Source organism: Gymnoscopelus microlampas, assembly GCF_963454915.1.
Source record: "Gymnoscopelus microlampas genome assembly, chromosome: 18".
Classification (NCBI taxonomy): Eukaryota; Metazoa; Chordata; class Actinopteri; order Myctophiformes; family Myctophidae; genus Gymnoscopelus; species Gymnoscopelus microlampas.
In genome coordinates, this window is record NC_139955.1 from 16,889,112 (window position 1) to 16,909,430 (window position 20,319).

The 20,319-nt window shown below is 41.7% G+C and overlaps 1 protein-coding gene across 1 annotated transcript in view; it reads right to left on the reverse strand.

The window, feature by feature from the left end:
* The window catches only part of ndst1a (N-deacetylase/N-sulfotransferase (heparan glucosaminyl) 1a), a 62,469-nt gene extending 45,863 nt beyond the window's left edge, over positions 1–16,606 (reverse strand). Inside the window, exon 1 of the mRNA XM_084041086.1 lies at positions 16,469–16,606. The gene's annotated coding sequence lies outside the window, so the exon portion shown is untranslated. The remainder of the gene's footprint in view (positions 1–16,468) is intronic.
* Positions 16,607–20,319: the final 3,713 nt, after the last annotated feature.

The following is a 20,319-nucleotide window of genomic DNA, read 5'->3' on the forward strand; positions in this document are numbered from 1 at the left end:
TGAGGACGTGCTGTGATTGGCCAGCAGTCGATTTGAATGGCAGTTCTGCCTTGTGTGCGACTTCTGCCTTGCGTTTTCCAAACTATGGTTAATGTAACCCTAACCTAATCCTAACCTTAACCCCAGTAAAACTAGGCAGGGACAAGACAATACATTAGAATAGTTGCCCTCTAGCTGCCTCAGCATGTGTTTGGCCATGGGCAACTCTACACAACCTTCTCCAGGGGAAAGAGAACCAGCAGCTTTTAAGTTTTCACTGTGGGCAATGAGGAGGGAATAATTCTAACAACATTGTTTGTAAAGAACTGCTTAAATTGTCTGTAAATGATTCATTCAAACAAATGTTTGTAATAATACTTTTTAATCCTCCAAAGGATAATAATATTCTAAATCCTAACAGTTTTCTGAAAAACTTATGTTGCTATATCAGTGGTGCTCAAACTTTTTCATGTCAAGGACCCCAAAATACAAAATATGTTCTTCCAGGGACCCCCAGAAGCAAAGATTTGAGTTACAGATGTTCACTTTTAAAAACATACATTCAAAGATTTGCTACAATTTTCAAGATTTAAAAAAAAATAGCAAATCTACAAGCTCATACTCTTGCTGTGGCCAGCAGCTGTGCATTTTTTATCTTCTTTTTAATGTACTCCTCTCAAAACAGCAGTTCGCTGGGAGTCTTTATTTATCTTGGGCGTTCAAAAATAAACTAGGAAGTCTGAGCGATCAATTCAACTTGATAATTCTCTTGACTAATCGACCACTGACTGAAAAAAATAAAGAAAAAAAGAACAAAGTAAGAAAAAAAGAAAATGCCCATCCCTAGAGGCCATCTAGTGACAACCCATTTGGCTATTTACTTTGTCTACGGTCCTTTGAATTCGATTTGATTTCAAGTGTAGATTTGACTTCAAGTGTGATTTGTAGGCTCTAACGAGCTTAGAGGTTTCCTCAAGTTGTCCATTGTCATTAATCCATTCACACCTGAGGCCGATTCTACAAATGCCTTCGAAACCAATAGTTCTTTCAATATTTTTGAAGCATTTCCAAAAATAGCATATGTACACTTACTTGTATATCAGCTGTTTTTGAATAGCAAACGACAAAATCTAAAATGACAGAAGAATTCCGTTTTTTAACGGGCTAAGCTGCAAACCTTGATTTCCAAGAGCGACTTCGAGGATAATCTACTAATACCCCTCAATTAGTAAAGAGAAAAATTCTATAATTTCCCCCCTTTTCCCCTTTCTCCTTCACTACATCTCACTTCACCCCATTCCTCTCCTCACACATGGAAGCATGCGCAAATCTAATTAGCTGTGCCATATCCCTTGATGACTCTGCTGTTTCCTGTCACACCAGCAAGATTAACCACTGCAGCACTACCGCCAGCCCCCACATCCACGCAATTAGGCAGAGAATCAAATGTGTGCCATGTTGTCACATCTCCTGGCTTCATTAGGACACACAGGAGACGACCTGACGATAGACAAGCCGCCACGTCTGCAAGTTGGGGAGCTACCGAGCAGGTGTTGTGAGCTCTGCAGCCTGTCGTCATGGGATGCGGTTAGAACTCACGTGCTGCATAATATAATACAGCCAGCGTTATTGTTGCAGGCAGAGGTCACAGCCTTCACTAACCTTTCATCTGCATTAGCATGTATCCATACCGTTACACTTGGGGTTAGGCATGGTTTCCATTCGTTGTTCCAGTGCTAATACCTTAGGTCATTTTCCATTTTATACCCGTGAACTTTTAGGAGGACTGTTCATAAGGGCCTATTGAAGATTACTTCATGCATTCTTATTTTACAGGCTTGAATGTTAACGCCACCCATGAGGGGGGTTTCACCCCGGCACAGAAAGGCTAGTACTAAACTAATCAGACATAACGTCCTTTAGAAGGGTATCTGAGCCATTCCAAATATCTTTAACGAGGAAACAAAAACGTCAAAGGTCAATGCTTATACACGGAATTACCTGCAGTGCATATCCCAACATACATGACCTTTTTCACCACCTTCCTCCTAAAAAGGTTTGTTTGTAGGCAGGAAAGCCCTGTTGCTGGTGTATGAAGAAAATACACAGACACAGAAGGATGGAGGCGTTTCTATGATCAGAAAGGCCGTCGGCTGACATAACGTATTTACGGTTTGGTGGAAAACATCTGTGGACGCACAGAGGACTGTCGAGCAGAGGGTAAACAACATGCTTCCTACCCCACCCCTCCTTGGGTAGCCAAGCCTGTCAATCACATAAATCATGCTGGCGACTAGGATTCAGACGGGGATGAAAGAGGACAGATGACAGCCCAGCAGGCGGTATGCCACATGAAAATAAAATATGGCACTTTATGGGCGACAGACTGGTAAGAGGAGAGAGCTACAAGTCTCAGATAAACCATCAACAAATGCTCTGTTAATTGAGATGATTTTCTAAAATAGCTGCAGTGGGTAATCGAGTGATTGCATGCAGCACACGTCATGTCTTTTCAAGAACACAAAACAGATGGATGGCCTCGGAGGAAAGTCAGACGGTACAGAAAAAACTGAAGAACAAAGCTAACTAAAAAGGCAACAGAACATAGAACAGAGTGGGGCTGCACACAACACCACAACAATACAACACAGCACAACAAGAACAGAATACAGCAAAACAACACAACACCGACTGTCTACAACCCAGCACAGCACAACACAACGGAACACAACACAACAGGCACTAATTGTGTTGTTCAGCACTAACCATGCCGTATCCCAGCAGGCATTGCATGATGAATGGGCCAGGAGATGACTACAACCCACATCCCTCCTCCTTTTCACATGCTCTCCTCTCTTTCTCCATTGGTCTCTTCTTCCCTGCCACCACTGTTAGCCCTCCGTTCCCTCCCTTTCTCCTCTCCGTCACCAACCATGTCCCCCCCTTTACCCAAACCACACACACTATTCAGCTGCTGACATCTCCCACAAGATTAATTTGCATTCAGTGCACTTAGGCCTCGTATTGTGCTCCGACACAATGACATATTACAGTGAACAGCATACCTATTAAATGCATAGCCTAGCTCGAGGGCAGGTGGGGCTTTTTGTCAGATGCATATGATAGAATGCAAACGTGAAGACTGAAGAGTGAAACCTGGTGGAAAGAGAGGCATTAGAGGATGACTGATCAGAGTCATTACAGGAACAGTTAGATAACCTCCATTAATGATTCACTAGTAGCAAACTAATAAACTGGGTCAGATTGCAGTAGCAGTAGTGAGTGTGGAGAGACTTTTACATTAGTCTGTGCAAGTAGGAACAGCGGGGGGGGATATCGGAGAGAGTAAACCAGAGAATGAGAGATTTTTTTTGCAAAAATAATTAAGATTGTTAAGAGGTATACAGGTAGGCCCTGAGGAAAGAGGCGGCAATGCATGAGCAATGGGCTCTTCATGGGTCCCCGCCCTGCTCCGTCTCTTATTCTGTCCTCGTCCGCCTGTGCGAAGGAAAAGGGAGACCAAATTCAATTTGCCACACTGTCTCCAGCCATCGCCCCTACTGCCCGCGGGGGGAGTGAAATGGATTCTGGAATTTGAAAAGATGACTTAAATAAAGAAATAAAAAGAGGGCATACTCTGGAGAGGGTGTCAGAGACAATAACACAGAGGGTGGCAGAGAAAAACATCGGAGAATAGTTTGTGAGGCTCTGGGGTACGGCTGAGTGAGGGGTAGACCAGGGGACCAATGGGGGCCAGATATCAACTATATGGCTACAATATAGCAGCTACGAGCCCTGGCCATCTGTGCAGGCCACAGGGTTAGTCAAACAATCAAGAGATCAGAGCAGCGATAGCAGCTACTGCAGAAGGAAGGACATCGAAACATGGAGGTTACAACCCATTACCTCACCCTGCTGTACTCCCTTGGGACAAACTGTTCATGGTATAGCACATAGGTTTTTGTGTGCGTGCGTGCGTGTATTAAGACCCCGAACACACCTTAACTCGACACCAAATAGTAACATCACAGTGGAGATGACCCTGGTATAGGTGTAGTGTTTGGAGGAAGGTAGTCTCGCTTTGTCAGGTGATTGGAGATCTCCGCCTACAGATACATCTGAGGACTTCTAAATGCAAGGTAGCTGCTAGAACAGCCGGTAACAAAGCTGAACCAGACTTAAGATCAGGATGTTGAAAAGAAAAACAAAAAAAAACTATATAAGCCTAGAAAAACTATTTTAATTAACTTTTTCATAAACGTTTATAGTTTATTTAACGAGTACGCCTTTACTTGAGTCATACTTTGCAGCCCTAATTGGCTGAAGGGATGGAGAGAGGGGAAAAGAAAGGGAAAGGAATGGATGTAAAGAATACCAGACTTGCTCAATCCTTAACAGTGTGCTGTGGGATTTCTTGGCTCTGCCTCCAGTTCCTCGTCTTCCTCCCCAGTCCCACAGTACAGGGCCTCCGCCCCGGCCCATTGAGAGCCACTGAGGTCTGGTCTGGTCCAGCTGTGAAAGACCTGGGACCATTAAGAAGCAAAAACAAATAGACTTCTGGCCAAGCGCACACAACCCAGCACAGACACCTGTGGCCCATTCACCACAAATATCCGGCCACTTAACACTTCATAAAGGGGGGAGGCTGTTGCGTTGTGTTTGCGGGCTAGTACAGCTCACCATGGACCCCCTGTAGTTTAGTTCCTATACCCAAACAGCCCCAAGCTCCTCTCTAGAGCAAATGCTTATGGCTCTAAAGCCAAAACAATTGAAAAGTAGCCAGCCATGGCACCACCTGGCCATCACACCTGACCCCATTCTTACCATAACACACTAAATCAAACCTCTCAAAACAAGGCACATTCATCCTGCTGTCATCTTCATCCTGTCTATATGCCTCAGCTGTGCCTGTATGGAACTCTGACACCTGTCCTACACAGACAGACACACACACACACGGTTGGCTAGACGTATCCTTAGATCAGCAGAGGGTCAGCGCCATTACACTTCTTTCCACTTCAGTAATTCAAAATGGAGAAGAGGTATGGCATTATAGAATCCCAATGCCTTGATACAATTTACTGAATTGAAATAGAGTTGACCCCCTAGCAATGCGTTCATAGTCCCCTCCACACACACACCACTCCTCCACCACCGCAGGCTAAATAGTGGGACCAAGCAGTTTACATATAGTGGTAGACAAAGTACTCAACGTCAGTACTTGACTCAGAGTATACTGGTCAAATATTTTTCAACTACATTATAAATGAAAGTTGCTCTGTCCAAAAATACTTTAGTCAAAACGTTTTTTTTAAATTACTATTATACGGTATTCAAAAGAACAAATTACAATGTATATTTTCTATTTAATATGATATTGAAATGTAGACATTTTCACCAAAGTTCAAAGAACACATTTTCAAAAGATATCAATAATAGGGAAAATAGCAGATGTGCAAGCTCAGAACATGTCGCATTGTGTTTTTGTGAGCTTGTTGGTCAGCTATTTTCACTACATTTTAATTGTGGTTAATTCATAATGTACCGTTTCCCTTCCAAGAAATGTAGTGGAGTCAAAAGTACAGTATTTGAAATGTAGTTGAGTGGAAGTCATAAGTATCAAAAAATTATAATAAGTAAAGCACAGATACAGAAAGATTTAACCAAGTACAGTACTCAAGTAAATGTACTTTGTTACCGTCCACGACTGTTTAGATGTAGCCGGGTCCATTTACACGCAGCAATGCCTTGTTTACAGTTAGGCCACAAGCACTCGCAGATGGGAGCTGACTGAACGCCAGATGCCCTGCTTATAGGGTGGCGGGTTGGACTGCTCTGGGGCGAAGAGACAGTACACAACGGGGGCATTGGCCACAAGATGCCGTGCTCCACCTAGCCTCAGTCCTGGTGGGAAACCATGATGCTCTGCCCTGGTCCATTTCAAACTATCACCATGTGTGACTAAGCTGATCTAACGTCATAGACTAAAATAGCAAAGTGGGTACCTCCGAGTCATCCTGTGTAGGTGTGCATTCCTCTGTAAGCTAAACAGATCAATGTCTCTCAAGACACATAAACACATATACACTGTTTGGTAAACATGAGACTGTCTTCCTGACTGTATCAAGTCACAGCTGTGATCTTACTTAACCTTCAAAGAGAAAACAAGGGATTCAAAGACAGACCTTTCCACCTGATGCTGTTCTTTATGTAAGAATCAGACAATATGGCCATGTTAATATGTCAGCAATGTTATTGAACTTTTTCCACAGGTATACTGTAGGGATACATGTACACCACTACCCGACTACTGGAGTAAGGTTCCTTTGAATGTCCTGATAGTTAGAAGGAAAAGACTAACCCTGAACTGTTTGTCACTATTTCGAATTTACATGAACCACGTGACCGGTGCCGTTTCTGTCCCCTCATTGACGCGACTCTCCAATAGAAGGCTCTGGCCTATAGAGACCATCAACTAGCCATTTACAACGGGACTCCCTACAAACAAGGTGTTTCACCCAGGGGACTGTCCCTTAATGTCCTGCATCAGTGTTTTGTACCTGATGTGCATTGTTGTATGCACAGATTTAGTAATCTTGTCAAGCTAAGCTAAGCCAGCTACGTTGAATGTCAACATTTCTGAACCAACATGATGTTTCATATCAATATTCAACTACTGTATGCTGTCGGGTGACGATAACCTAAGTCATATGGATCCCAATATTTAGTCAGAGGCTCGTGGTAATACGTTATCACAATGCGACTGTGAGCATGAAAATCGGTTATTTTTGCAGGACACTGTCATACGAAAAATTACACAATAGGGCATCAATTCATGAAAGAAATGAAAAAATAAATATGGATGGAGATACACGGTTTAATGACGACAGCAACGATGTGCAATTTCAAAATCTAACTGATTCCCACCTTAATGATATGTAACTCGGCTGGTGCGCTTCTCAACACACAAGGCCATCAAGGCAAGGTAGAGGCGAGGCTCGCCATATTTTCCTCAAACTCCGTTCAGTGGGGGGAAAAAACTATTTAATTAGGAGGAAGATCCGGTTGGTATGCTACGGTGACCAAATTACTGTTTGTTATTGCACATTTAAGAAACAACAGTATCTTTATTAATCATTGTAGATAGATAGATAGGCCTTTATTGATCCCACGAGGGAAATTCAGTTGCCAAGGGGCAGGTACAGCAGTCATACAAAAGACAAAAAGAACAGATAATGAGCACACAGCAAGAATGAAAGATACAGAGACACCAGTACAAGAGTCACATTGTCATTAGTCATTAGTCAAGAACCTGTTCTTGTTAACAACAGAGGGAAACAGAGGGAAAACTCAGAACCGGGTTTTGTAATTTCATACATTGGCAGCTTTTTATTTGTTCACATTCGTTTGTGCTAAAAAAAAAAAAAAGTCTGACTTTGAGACCTGTTTCACCATGCAGTGTAAGTCAGTGGGAAGATATGTATTGGATCATCAATTCATCAAATCTACAACTAGTGAAGATATCTCGCCGATATTTGGATGGACAACATGGCAACTTGGCAAGGTATGCAACTTCACCACCGAAACCTCTACTAAAGTTTAATTGTGCTCTAAAAAAATATATATTGTGTAGTCATAGAACCTGAATGGTCCAGTTATCAGACATTTAGTACCTTGCCCTGAACAAGGTCCCAAAGTTGTAAGATAACTATTTCCTCACAGTCCAGTGTTTACATTCCCCAGGGAAACACCAAGTAGTTAACATTCGCAAAAGAAAATATATGGAACTATTAGAGGCAATATTATTCAATTAAGCAATAGCACGACTTTGTAAAACCTATCAAGTATAATCTTTGCACTTCCTGTTTTTCGGATTGACAACCCAACAGACCAATCGGAGTATGCCAGAGGCTCCTTCCCTTGGACACGGGTATCACAGGGGTCTTTCTCCTTCACAAGAAAGCCTGGGAACGAGGTTAGCATTTACCCTACGAGTCAATATCCTATATAATGCCACACAGCATGAGGCTATACTCTATCACAGGCCCAGCATGACTGATCTTGAGAGCCAATTAATGTGTGCATGCTGGTGTGCTGTGTGCACTGTGGGTGTGCGCACTAAGGTATGAGCATTTGGTTGGTATCACCATTACAGCAAGACAACTGGATAAACAGACAGCCCCCTCTCTCCACGCCATGTCCATGTGCTCACACTTTCAGCACCAACAACTAAACGCCTTAGGAGGCATGCCATGTACCCCCCCCCCCTCCCACACACACACCAAGTCAGTCTTATGTTCCACAATTTACACTCAACAGTGGCATACATTTATTTGCCAGACAATGGAATTATACATGTTTGGACTGACACTGTATTCACATGCACTACAACTGTTCCTATTGAAATTGAAAACAGCCTTTACGTTGCTAATAATAACTCATCTCTTTTCAGACAAAGGAATCTGATTAACAGGTATTCAGAATGCCGTGTGTGCACCACAGACACTCACCACACCCACCCACACACATACTGTACACACACTGAGTCAGGAAAAAAAAACACAACCATCTCATTGTTTTCCCCTACCATTGCCCACCCCCATGAAAGTCAAGTCAGTTTCATTTGATATAGCACCAAATGAAAACAAAAGTAAATCTAAGGGCACTTTTCTTTTAGAGCAGGTAGACCATACTCTTTCTGAAAATAAACTAAATATGTTTATACATGTTATTTAACTAATTTGCACTACAGTATGTGCACTCTCCCTCTACGGTATTGCCGTCATTTAAAGTTGTGCTATTTTCTCTCCTTGACCCTGGTTAGTTAGCACGGCGTGGCAAAGCATGCCCCACCAACATATCACACACATACTTGTATGAGCGAGCGTGACAAATAAATCTCTTGAATCTTCAATCTCTTGGTAACTGATAGCACTTATGAGGAGGGCAGGGTTAGGATATCTAACTGAAGTGTTGGTGTATTCCCCATTACTGCATCTCTCAGTCTCTGAAAATGGCTTCATTATCAGACCAACATGTAGAGCTCCCATGCAGAGTGGATGAGCAGGCTGTGCCCCGAGGGTCCACAAAGGCTGAGGTGAAGTCCATTAACATCCAGGAGCGTGTTTTCTAACCGCTAAATAAAAACAGGGTATTTTCCTGCATAAACAGTATAAATAACCCTCAGTTGACGAGCCCGAGTAACATACAGAGTACTTGGACTTACAACTAAACTAGCATGCCTGGTTAATATACTGTTAAATGAATATACTGTGCAGCAGATCGGAGTAATTCCAACTGATACATATTTTTTCTTGCCAGTGTAAGTTATTGTATTTTGGACATTTTATAATCCTGAAAATATTAGCGCTCCTTATGAATAGGTGCAGTAATCTCACACAGGCCTAGAAGCCAGTGTCTTGCCAGAACATGCCAACAATGTTGGGAAACTAGCTTTGATGACTTTGATAATTCCTCACAACAGACATGTCAGTGTCATTCACTTTAAATGCAACTGCCACAATAAATAGGTGCCAACTCAGGGCATGGAAGAAAATAGAATACCGGTATCCAAGTCCAACTAACCACTCTAAGCAAGTAACTAACCACTTTTATACTTTACAACAAACAACATGAACGATTGAACGTCAATACTAGCAATACTAGCTACTGTATATAACCAAATGATTTCTCAGCAACAACTACGCAAAAAATAAGCTTCATCACTTCAGATAATTCAACATTTGCAGATATCACAATTTTCTTTTACACAATACCATAATGAGGGGGGCCGATGCAATTATTTTGCTTCAGAGTTGGTGAAATCATGTCAAATGAAAACTAAATGGATAAAAACAGCAGCAAGAAAAGTTGAAACACTGTTTTTGTTTTCGGCAAGGTACTTCTTTTTCCCTGCAGTTTTTTCTCTAATATAAGCTGTCACCACACACAAAGCAGCAAACTGAGATGGCCACTATTACCCAATGAAACACCATGTGCACTTAAAGGAAGGTCTGCATCGACAAGCTCCAATTGATCTAAATCAGAATTTCAGTTTTGCATTGATTACACTGGATCACTGCCCGCTGAATTGATAAATCAATGAATTATTACACCCCTACAATTAAGAGATACTTGTAGACTGTGTAGCTTAAAATCTACAAGTTGTGTGTGTGTGTCCTCCAAAGTTTTTGTGTGCGTTAAATTATAATAATGATAATACAATAAATAAATAATAAATGTATAATTATAAAATAATGAATGTGTCCCCGGCTTTAGTTGTTGGGGTAGCCAAATAATTTACCTGGAATTTGTCTTCTGCATTTAACCCATCCCAACTGTTAGGAGCAGTGGGAAACTACTGGGAAACAACAATTAGCCTGGCATGGCCACACTAATATCACTGTGTAGATATTAGTCTGGAACTTCGGAGTGGAAAGATTAATTTCCAATGGGCGGTTTAAACGCAGATTCAAACGTCCCAGCAAAACATTACCCACTTTGAATAGTGGGCTCTGATTGGTCACCCAGGCTACTGAACAGTGCCTGGGGACCAGTTGGGGTTCAGTGTCTTGCTCAATGACACTTCGACACAAAGCCAAGAGGAGCCCGGGATCAAACCGGAAACCTTTCCAAAGCTGCCGCTCTACCCCCTCCTGAGTCACCGCCACCAAGCCAGGATTAAGCGGAGTCAAAAGCTGTTTCTCATGTTACCCTTGTATTTTTCCTGCGACTCAAATGGCTCACCAAAGTCAGATCAAACTGTCAAACTATAGACAATGCAGAACAAATATGATTCAAGATTCAGCAACTACATTGCCTATTTCTGAAATATTTCCAGGTAGAAACATATTGATTGTTTAAGGTGGAGTAAATGAAGGTTGTTCAGGATGGCCTAAGTTTGCCATGTAGGCGTAAGCACCCATGTATGTCCCCTCAATAGTAGACCAATTACAGCATAAACAACATCATAATAAACGAACATTAACAGGGTAGATACTAAAGGGACACAGCTGGTGCAAGGATTGCCATGTCTAGGACATATGTGATTAAAGTACTAGTGAGGTTTAGGCATAGGTTTGGTGTGGTTATGGTTAGAATGTGCACAGGTATTCACCATATGTGTGCTCTGCTAACAACGGGGAAGGTTTAATGGCCAAGTAGGCTCTCCCAGTGAGGAAAATGAAACTGCATTGGTACATCCACAAGCCAAACTCTGAAGATTAGATAAGAGTTGTATTGAAATTAGTTCATCATCTCTGGTTAAGTATTTATAATGACTTTTATGTTATTTATGCTACATGAACCTCCCCATATCATCCCCTCATAACTATTATAGCCATTTATCGATCTACTCCCCCAACACTGCACACACAGGCTACATCTCTTCTCCTGTTACCTCCAAAGGTTCATCGCCCAGGCTAGTGGTAGATAATACTACAGTGTGACCAACCAATGGCAAATAATCCATTACCCCCCCATCCTCACCTTCCCTCCGCCACCACCCCACAGTGGGGGACAATAACCTGTACTGCTCATGTGGCATACTTGCCTATCCCTCAGGCAACCAGAGCTAGTTACCTCTGAGAGCCCACGACATTGCTCTCACTTTCCCAGCACTTATGCTCCAATCATGTGTCATCTGATGAAACGCTACACCCTGGTCTCCATTATTCGTCTGGATACAGGAGCCTCTGGAATGTATCGGATTCCTGCCTCGGGGGGTAAGCACCTTGGAAACGTAGGCCTACCTCTGCTGCCTCGCCTCGCACCCCCCCACCCCTCTACCCGTCTAACTTTCCATTGAGCCAAATTCCACCGGAGGCCTGCTTGAATCACACCACTTGAACGCCTCCTGTGACATGCGCTTACATTTTTGATGTCCATCGGAAAAGAAAACGACATGCATGGAGCAGTGTAGGGTTTCAAGGCTATTCTGTGAAGTTTTATGCCAACATCCAACAAGGACACAGCCTGGGGTTAAACTGCCTACTGAACTGAACCCATCCTCATTGTCCAACCCGACGTGAAGTAGGGCCACATTATCTAGCGGTGCTCGCACTGATCGGGCAACATCAATTTAATTTTCAATGTACAGTATGACTGATGCCCGATATTTGAGTCCGAAGGCGATTCCGATTTTGGAGAGCGAATACAAAAATAAACAAGCTGCCCCATTAAAAAAAAAAAATCACTGTGTTACTTCAACTTTTCATAATATAGACGCCAGATTGAAAGTTGTAAAACAACTGGGACAGATTGGCTGCAAACTGCGGATACCTATATACGATATGATACTGGCCGATATATCAGCCAGACCGATATGTCTGTCTGGCTCTAGCTCTACAGTATTGCTCTTCAAAAAACAACTTGTCCATTTTGTCCACTCCCAGCATGACAATTGTAAAACTCGCGGCTCCCTCCTCCAGAGACCAATATTGTGTTGTCGTGCTGTGCTGTGCAGTGCAGTGCAGCATCCAAGCCTACAGTATAGAGTGTCTCTGAGTCACTGGCCTGCGTAATTCAGTCTGGGGAATTATGACAGTGGAAAATCATTTCCCTGGGCCGGGGATAGGAGGCCATGGCTAATCGTTCAGTAATCTGATCTGCCTGCATACTGTAGCATGGAGCCACATTGCTAGCTCAGCCAGCTAGTCACACATGCGGACACCCACGGTGGCTGCCAACTGTATCTGATGGAGGTTAGCGCTATTCAAAACAACTCTCCAGGTTTTCTAGAGGATTACAGATGCTATCAGATCATTTGCTAATACTCGGTTGTGCTGTGATGTTCGAAAATGTATTTACTCTGCTCCCACTCTCACAGGTCCAATATACCACTCCCGATATCAAGTCCTGAGCCAAAAATGCAACATTCCAGGCAGAACAAGGCACTGACGACTGACGAAACTAATCCCTTTCAAAATGCAGACTTGCAGACAAAATGCTACTTAAAAAAAGGAAAAAGTACAGCCTGCATCTTGTATGTTTCAATACAAAACCAAATGTAATATATAACTTGCATGAAAAAATATAATGTTACTTTTTTTCTCCATTCATTAGCAACTTTCAACCTGGCATATCATTGTAGGCAAATTAATTTGCATGATGTGACGCGCTGTGAGCTTGTAGATCGTCATTTTACACATGACTCTATTGTGCGAAAAAGTATAAAATAGTGCTTAAATGTTTCATCGCAATGCGGTGCGTTGTGAGCTGGTAGATCGGCTATTTTTGCATGTCATTAATGATGTATAAATAGGGCTTAAGTGGTTCAAAAAGTATAAACTAATGCTTCCGCCATGCATTTGATGTTGCTTGTTGAATAACGGGCAATTTGAAGTCCAGGTTCCAATATAAAGTGTAGCACTGAATCAAAGCCATGGGGTAACATTATTTGTAGTACAAAGCACGAAAGCAGTGCTGTACACAGCAGAGAGGGTAAGGGGGAGCTGGTGTATTGGATTGATGCCTAGCTCCAGCAGCAGTCTAAAAGAGAGGTCTGCCCCCCACACACTGAGTGTCGCTTTAAGGGACGCTGACATGGAAAAATACACAAGCTGGCATGTTGTTGTTGGGCAACACAATGCCCATCGGCCTGCAGGTACCTGGCATAACGTTACATGAGATGGGATGGTCAGTAGTGACGTCATGTCATCTCAAAACCCATTATAGTGTAGTGAGTGTACTGTGTGCAGGAGTGGTTAAACGGTTAAAAGGGGTGATAAACAACAGAATAAACGTGACTATGAACGGCAGGTGACAACACTCTTACTATGCCCTGTAGTCCTGAATCAAACCGGGAAAGCATCTGTGTCATTTTAGATTTTAGCGTTGGCTATTCAAAAATAGCAGATATACAAGCTCACAGCGCATCACTTCGTGCTTGTACATATACTATGCTACCAACCTGAAATAATGTATTTGCATTGTAGCTTAGTAGTCACACTCTGAAGGCATATTGAAGCAAAAGATGCTGATATACAATGAAATGGTGGCTGGCAGCAGAAATGCTGCACACCCTTCTTAAACTTAAAGCACTAGGTCAGTGTTGTTGGCTAACAGTCAGAGCAACAGTCACTATATCTGACTTAGAACACAGTATGGTGGAACATTGCACAAATATATGACAAAACAAATGACATTAAAAAGTTACCAAAATTGACTTATTTTCTATCATTTACACACCCCATGAAGCCTTGCATTCATGGAGATGTTTTTGTTTTTGTCGCATTCCTAAACCAATAATTTGATGATCGGCTCAAAGAGTCTACTACTCACCGATGACCCGGTCATCAAATTATTGGCACAGGAATGCAACAAAAACTACAAGAAAATCTCCAGGAATTCAAGGCTTCAAGTCATGTCTTGGGTGAACTACTCCTTTAATATTTGTTTTAATCCAATTTCAAATAAGGTGTGAAATAAGGGTGGGTTTCTCTACATTCACAAGGCAACGGGACTAAAAACAACACCAAAACACCCATCTGACAACAAGAGAGCAGTTTATCAGAGAGTTCACAGTATGAAGCATCATCGGTCAAATAACATTCCCATGACACTTAACTGGAGGAGTTTTGGGAGCAGAGAGCAAGAATGCTTTGTGAAGCTAAGACTAAAAATGCAAGGAAAGTAATTTCCACTTTGCAGAACACAGTGTGTGAGTCATTCTCTTTCACTAATCTCTTACTCATATAGGCCTCCATGCACACCCTAAGGCAGTAGATTTCAGGCAGGTCTGGACTCCCTCCTCCCATTGAGGGGAGTCAAATGTTTATAGGATTTAATAGATTAGACTTTCTCTGTGGAGAGGCCAATTTACTCTATAAAGCACTATGGAGAATAACAAATAAGATATGAAACATAATCTATCACTGATGCATTACGCAACAGCTAGCATCAAACAATATAGTTAACCAATTCAAGTGGGCATGCATGCCTTATGATCTATTGTATAGCTAATGCATCCAACTGTCCTTTCTCCGATGTTGGAACTAGTAGCTATCAACACAGATTCCTGACCAAATCTTCTGCAATCAACGTTTCTTTTCAGAGTTTCAGAGACAACTGTTTCATTTAGAAGATTATCACTCAGGAATTTATGAAAATTGTAAATTGATGCAAATTGATGGCCAGCAGAAGAAATGTTTACATGGTGACATAACATGTTTTTTTATGTTACTCTCATTATATATTGTCTGCAATATTTGATTGATAATTAAGTCTGGGTTGATCAAGTCCATCTGATCACATAAAGTATTTAGAAGATTATCACTCAGGAATTGATGCAAATTGTACATTGATGCAAATTGATGGCCAGCAGAAGAAATGTTTACATGGTAACATAAAACATGGTTTTATAGGTTACTCTCATTACATAGTCTGCTATATTTGATTGATAATTAAGTCTGGACTAGTTGATCACATTAATTTGATCACATAAAGAGTAGCCTTCTATCTATCGGTGCATTCCTCTGGTAATCATTTCAATCACCATCATGTGGATCGTTATTAGATTAGACAACACAGTCTTAATGGCTTTTCGTGAGTTTCCCCCAAAGAATCGGCCTATATTTCTGTCCTCCATCATATCTGAACCATAACTTATCGTCACAACGACAACAAGACCACAACAATTGTTTGCAAATTGCAGTAAAACGTTGCCAAAATATTAAAACGCAAACTAGACAAGCGTTAGACCAATGGTTCTCAAAGTGAGGTCCGGGGACCCCCAGGGGTCCTTGAGGCTGTTCCAGGGGGTCCCCAGCAAAAGTAGTTAATGTAGCATCACAATCATGTTAACCACTTTATCCATGTATGCGTTGGATATTCAAAAATAACAAATCTACAAGCTCACAGCGAGCTAGCTTGTAGATCTGCTATTTTTGAAACATTTGAAAAGGGTAAGGAATCTTTTGAAAAACGTTGATTTTTTTTTTTTAACATAAATCTTCTATTCTGGGGGTCCCTGGCACAAAACCTTTTCAGATGGGGGTCCGCGACCAACTACATATCAATTTAGGGGTCCTTGACATGAAAAAGTTTGAGAACCACTGCGTTAAGACAATGCAAAATAGACACCTCGGCGGTTACAAAGTTACAAAAGACAAGTTACTTTGTATCCGCCTGCATCACGGGGCTTTCTCCACATAAAGGAATCCAGACGGTAGATCACAAAACAACAGATACATACGAGTTACAGACGTTACGTTAAAACGGGGGTGAAAACTAAAAACTTGGGACCACCAGACCCGATTCAACAACAACCGCGTTGCATCTGATCTGCCACCATGCAGCTGCTCTCTCCACAAACCCCGCACTGAGATCCAACTCTTTCTCCCTGGATCGGATTTAGATCCAGAACACAGTCACAGTCAGGCCGCATTCTCTACCGTCTGCGCCAGACAACGTTCACTAGCCCCCGGCCTGAGCGACACGGAGAGGTAGCTCCACAACCACATGAACATCGTGATCGTATCAAAGCACTAACCTTCTCTAGACGGGTGCAAAATCACACGACAACGAAGGCTGGTTCAGATCAGATGGATCCTTGATTCATTTCGTCGTGTTGCTTTTTCTCTTCGTTCTGGACGCGGCTGCACACTCGCACTCACACACACACACAGCGGACCCGTCTCTCTCTTTCTGCAGCTACAGGCCTACAGTGGCTTGTACGGATCAGTAGGGGGCGCTAGCACAATATGTTTGTTTGTCTGAAAATATGGCAATAAAACCCATAGTAACCACGGCTCAGGGACAGACTAGGCACCATCACTAGATTCATATTGTTATTCAAATGATCATTGTTGTTATTTGGTTTTAATAGTGTAGACTAGATCGAGGCCTGCCTGCAGTGCATCAATAGACTCAGTGGTGTAAAGTAACTAGTACTCAAGTACTGTACTAGGTATTTTTACTTTCTTCAGTATTTGCTATTTTCAATACTTTTACTTCCACTCCACTACATCTCAGTGGAAAATATTGTACTTTTGCTCCACTGCAATTCTATGAAAACTTTAGTTACTGGTTACTTTTTGATTATTAATACAAATATTATTATATTATTATTATTACAAAACACACTAGCCTATATATTTTGGCCATTTATGTATTTTTTATACATTTTGAACTTGTGAAATGGGACATTCTGCACAATGAGTACTTTTTCTTTTGGTACATTAAGTATATTTTGATGCCTATACTTTTGTACTTTTACTCAAGTCGTTTTGAATACGGGACTTCTACTTGAACAGAGTATATCTACATTGCAGTATTGATACTTTTACTTAAGTAAAACATGTGAGTACTTTTTCCACCACTGAATTAACTGAATTGAATACATAGGACCACAATGAAAGTCCTCAGGGATTTTTGCGTTATCCTTTTAGCGTTCATTGTATGATCTGTACTTTTTGCAAACTGTTGATAAAGTATTCAATCAATCAATCAATCAAACCAAACAAATGTTGCCCTTTGAGTTACAATGGCATTTCTGGAGGCACAACCTTTTGATGCCAAAAATGTTTCAAAGAATTACTTGTAACCATTCTAATCATACAAATACAAAACAGTTACAAAAAAATATAAATTGATTAAACCATAAAAAAAGATGAATGATTAAACATTAAACAAAAACATTTTCTGGTTATTTAATTATTTATTCAAAATAATAAAATATATTCAATGTGCGGTAAACACATCGTTTCACCCAAGTAGTAGTAGTCCAGATACTGTATAGTTATAGTTTGCCAGCTATTACATAATTAATTTATCTTGGTGAGGTTGGTGCATTAGAAGCAAAAGAACAGAAACATTTTCTGATTATTTAAAACTATTTACTCAAAATAGAAATGAACCATATTCAATGTGCAATAAACAATGTGTACACTATTAGACTGTAGAGGCTGGTATAGGAGCGTAGGTAGATGAATAAATAAATAAATACATATTAAAATGCACATAATATACAGTAAAAGCAGTCATCCAGTATGGCCACATATTACCACAAAACATCCTAAATATGTCTCAAAGTTCTGGAGCATGCTGTTACAGGAGACAGGCTGAAGTGCACGATACATCCTCTGACCTTGTGACACATGCACTTTGAGAGTTAAATGAACCATGAGGTTGGTGATTTTGATTATAGGGGGCTAAACTCAGGACAAAGCTGTCCTTCAAAAAAGCTTTGGCTGTCTTATCCAGATCACATGATGGGGGAGATGGGGTCACAGGACTCATAAAACTGAGGAGGCCATGAGACTTCACGCTGGTGTGGTGTCCCACTCACAACGGATCCAGTCCCTCTCTGTCTGTGTCCTGCAGAATAAGAGGAGATGGTCTTAGAGATGATGCTGAAGTCTAATGCACTATAGCCATTGGAGAATTAGATCAATATGTGATGTCATCTGATGAGCAGATATAAAACTGCACTGAACGCACGCACGCGCGCGCACACACGCACACACACACACACACACACACACACACACACACACACACACACACACACACACACACACACACACACACACACACACGCACGCCCAGAGGTTTGTATTACTATACTTGAGGACATCAACATGTAGGATGCCGATTCTATGAATGACATTTTTACAAAAGTCTGCCATTTTTAACCCTATAACCCAAGCTGCTATTTTCGGTGCACGACACGGTACAACACCAGTGTGCAACTAAGTATAAATCAGATATAACTCCTAAACCTAAGCTCTAAATAATTATAATCCTAACCCCAACCTGAATATTTTCCTAATTGTAAATCTAATTCTAAAAATCGTTTTTAACCATAGAACAATTATTTCTATTGTGAGGACCGGGAAAATGAAAATGACATTTGGCCCTCACAATAATAGTGATAAGTGTACACACTACACACACGCGCACGCACACGCGCGCACGCGCACACACACACACACACACACACACACACACACACACACACACACACACACACACACACACACACACACACACACACACACACACACACACACACACACAGGTTGGACCCCTGACCCCTGACCCCCACTCTCTAGTCTAGAAGTGTGCAGAACAGGTTGGGACTTTGAAAAGACCAGTGTCTCAATCTTCCCCCCACTAAATGCACAAATCCACCCTTGAATGACAAAAGAAATGCATTTGGATTTTACCAAAAGGACAGAACAGAACATTTTGGGGGCCTTGTAAACACACATCTCTCGTTTTCTTTGATTTGACATCAAAGCCATATGTAGAAAGTTTTCCTCTCAAACAACAGATAGCCTGGCTATATATCTTATTCCAGGTAGCTTAAAACATCAGATGACAGCTTCTCAGGCCTGGATCTACTGATCTCAGTCAGATGCAACAACAGTGTCTCATCTGAACCCTTAAATAAACATCAGGGGCTTATGCTGCCATTACTACTGATCCGTAATCCCAAACACCCGTCACCCCACTAATTAGTGTTTTCCACAGCAAAGATTCCATGAACAGGTGGATCGTTAAACTGTAAATGGACTCAGGCCACACAGTGGCACACACACGCACACACGCACACACACACACACACACACACACACACACACACACACACACACACACACACACACACACTTCTCTTGCTCCCTAGTTGCTTTGATCCCTTGATGAAAATAATGGGCTGCCAGACAAAATCTGCATGCTTAAAAAGTGAATAGGCAATAACATGTGTAACAGACTTTTCTGATTTTGATAGCTTTGGGGTTTGTACTAGCTCTGGTCCATAGCGTTCGATGCATTGCCCGCACACCCGCGGTAGCGCAGGCTGCGCAGCCTCTCGTCTTTAGTAAAAATAGAAAATATATTTTCGCTACTCACCAAAAAAAAAGACGGTTTAAAAATGTTGAACGACTACTTTCCTTAGTGGGATCACTCGGGGCCCCCACCTCACGTCTAAAATACATCTTTTGTCCAGAAAAGAAAATATTTCACCGGAGGGGAAAAATGTTGTCAATAGAAAAATTCCATTTATCAGATCTGTAGGGGGCGCAGTAGAGTGATTCAAAAACGTGAGGTGGGGGGCTTAGAGGGTGCCCACTAAGGAAAGTATGCTTTCAAAATGTTTTAAACTGTCTTTGTTTTGGTGAGTAGCAAAAGTGTATTTCTTATTTTACTAGAGACGAGAGGCTGCGCAGCCGGCGCTACCGCGGGTTTACTGGCTACGTCTCGAAAGTAACATAGCGTTAAGGAGATTAGGAGAACTCTATGTCTCCTTCTAGGGGAAGTGAATTCTCTCCATCAGGCTACAGCGACATCTAACGGTGAAACGTGACTTCCTTGCACGCCGCGGTGCATTTTGGGTTC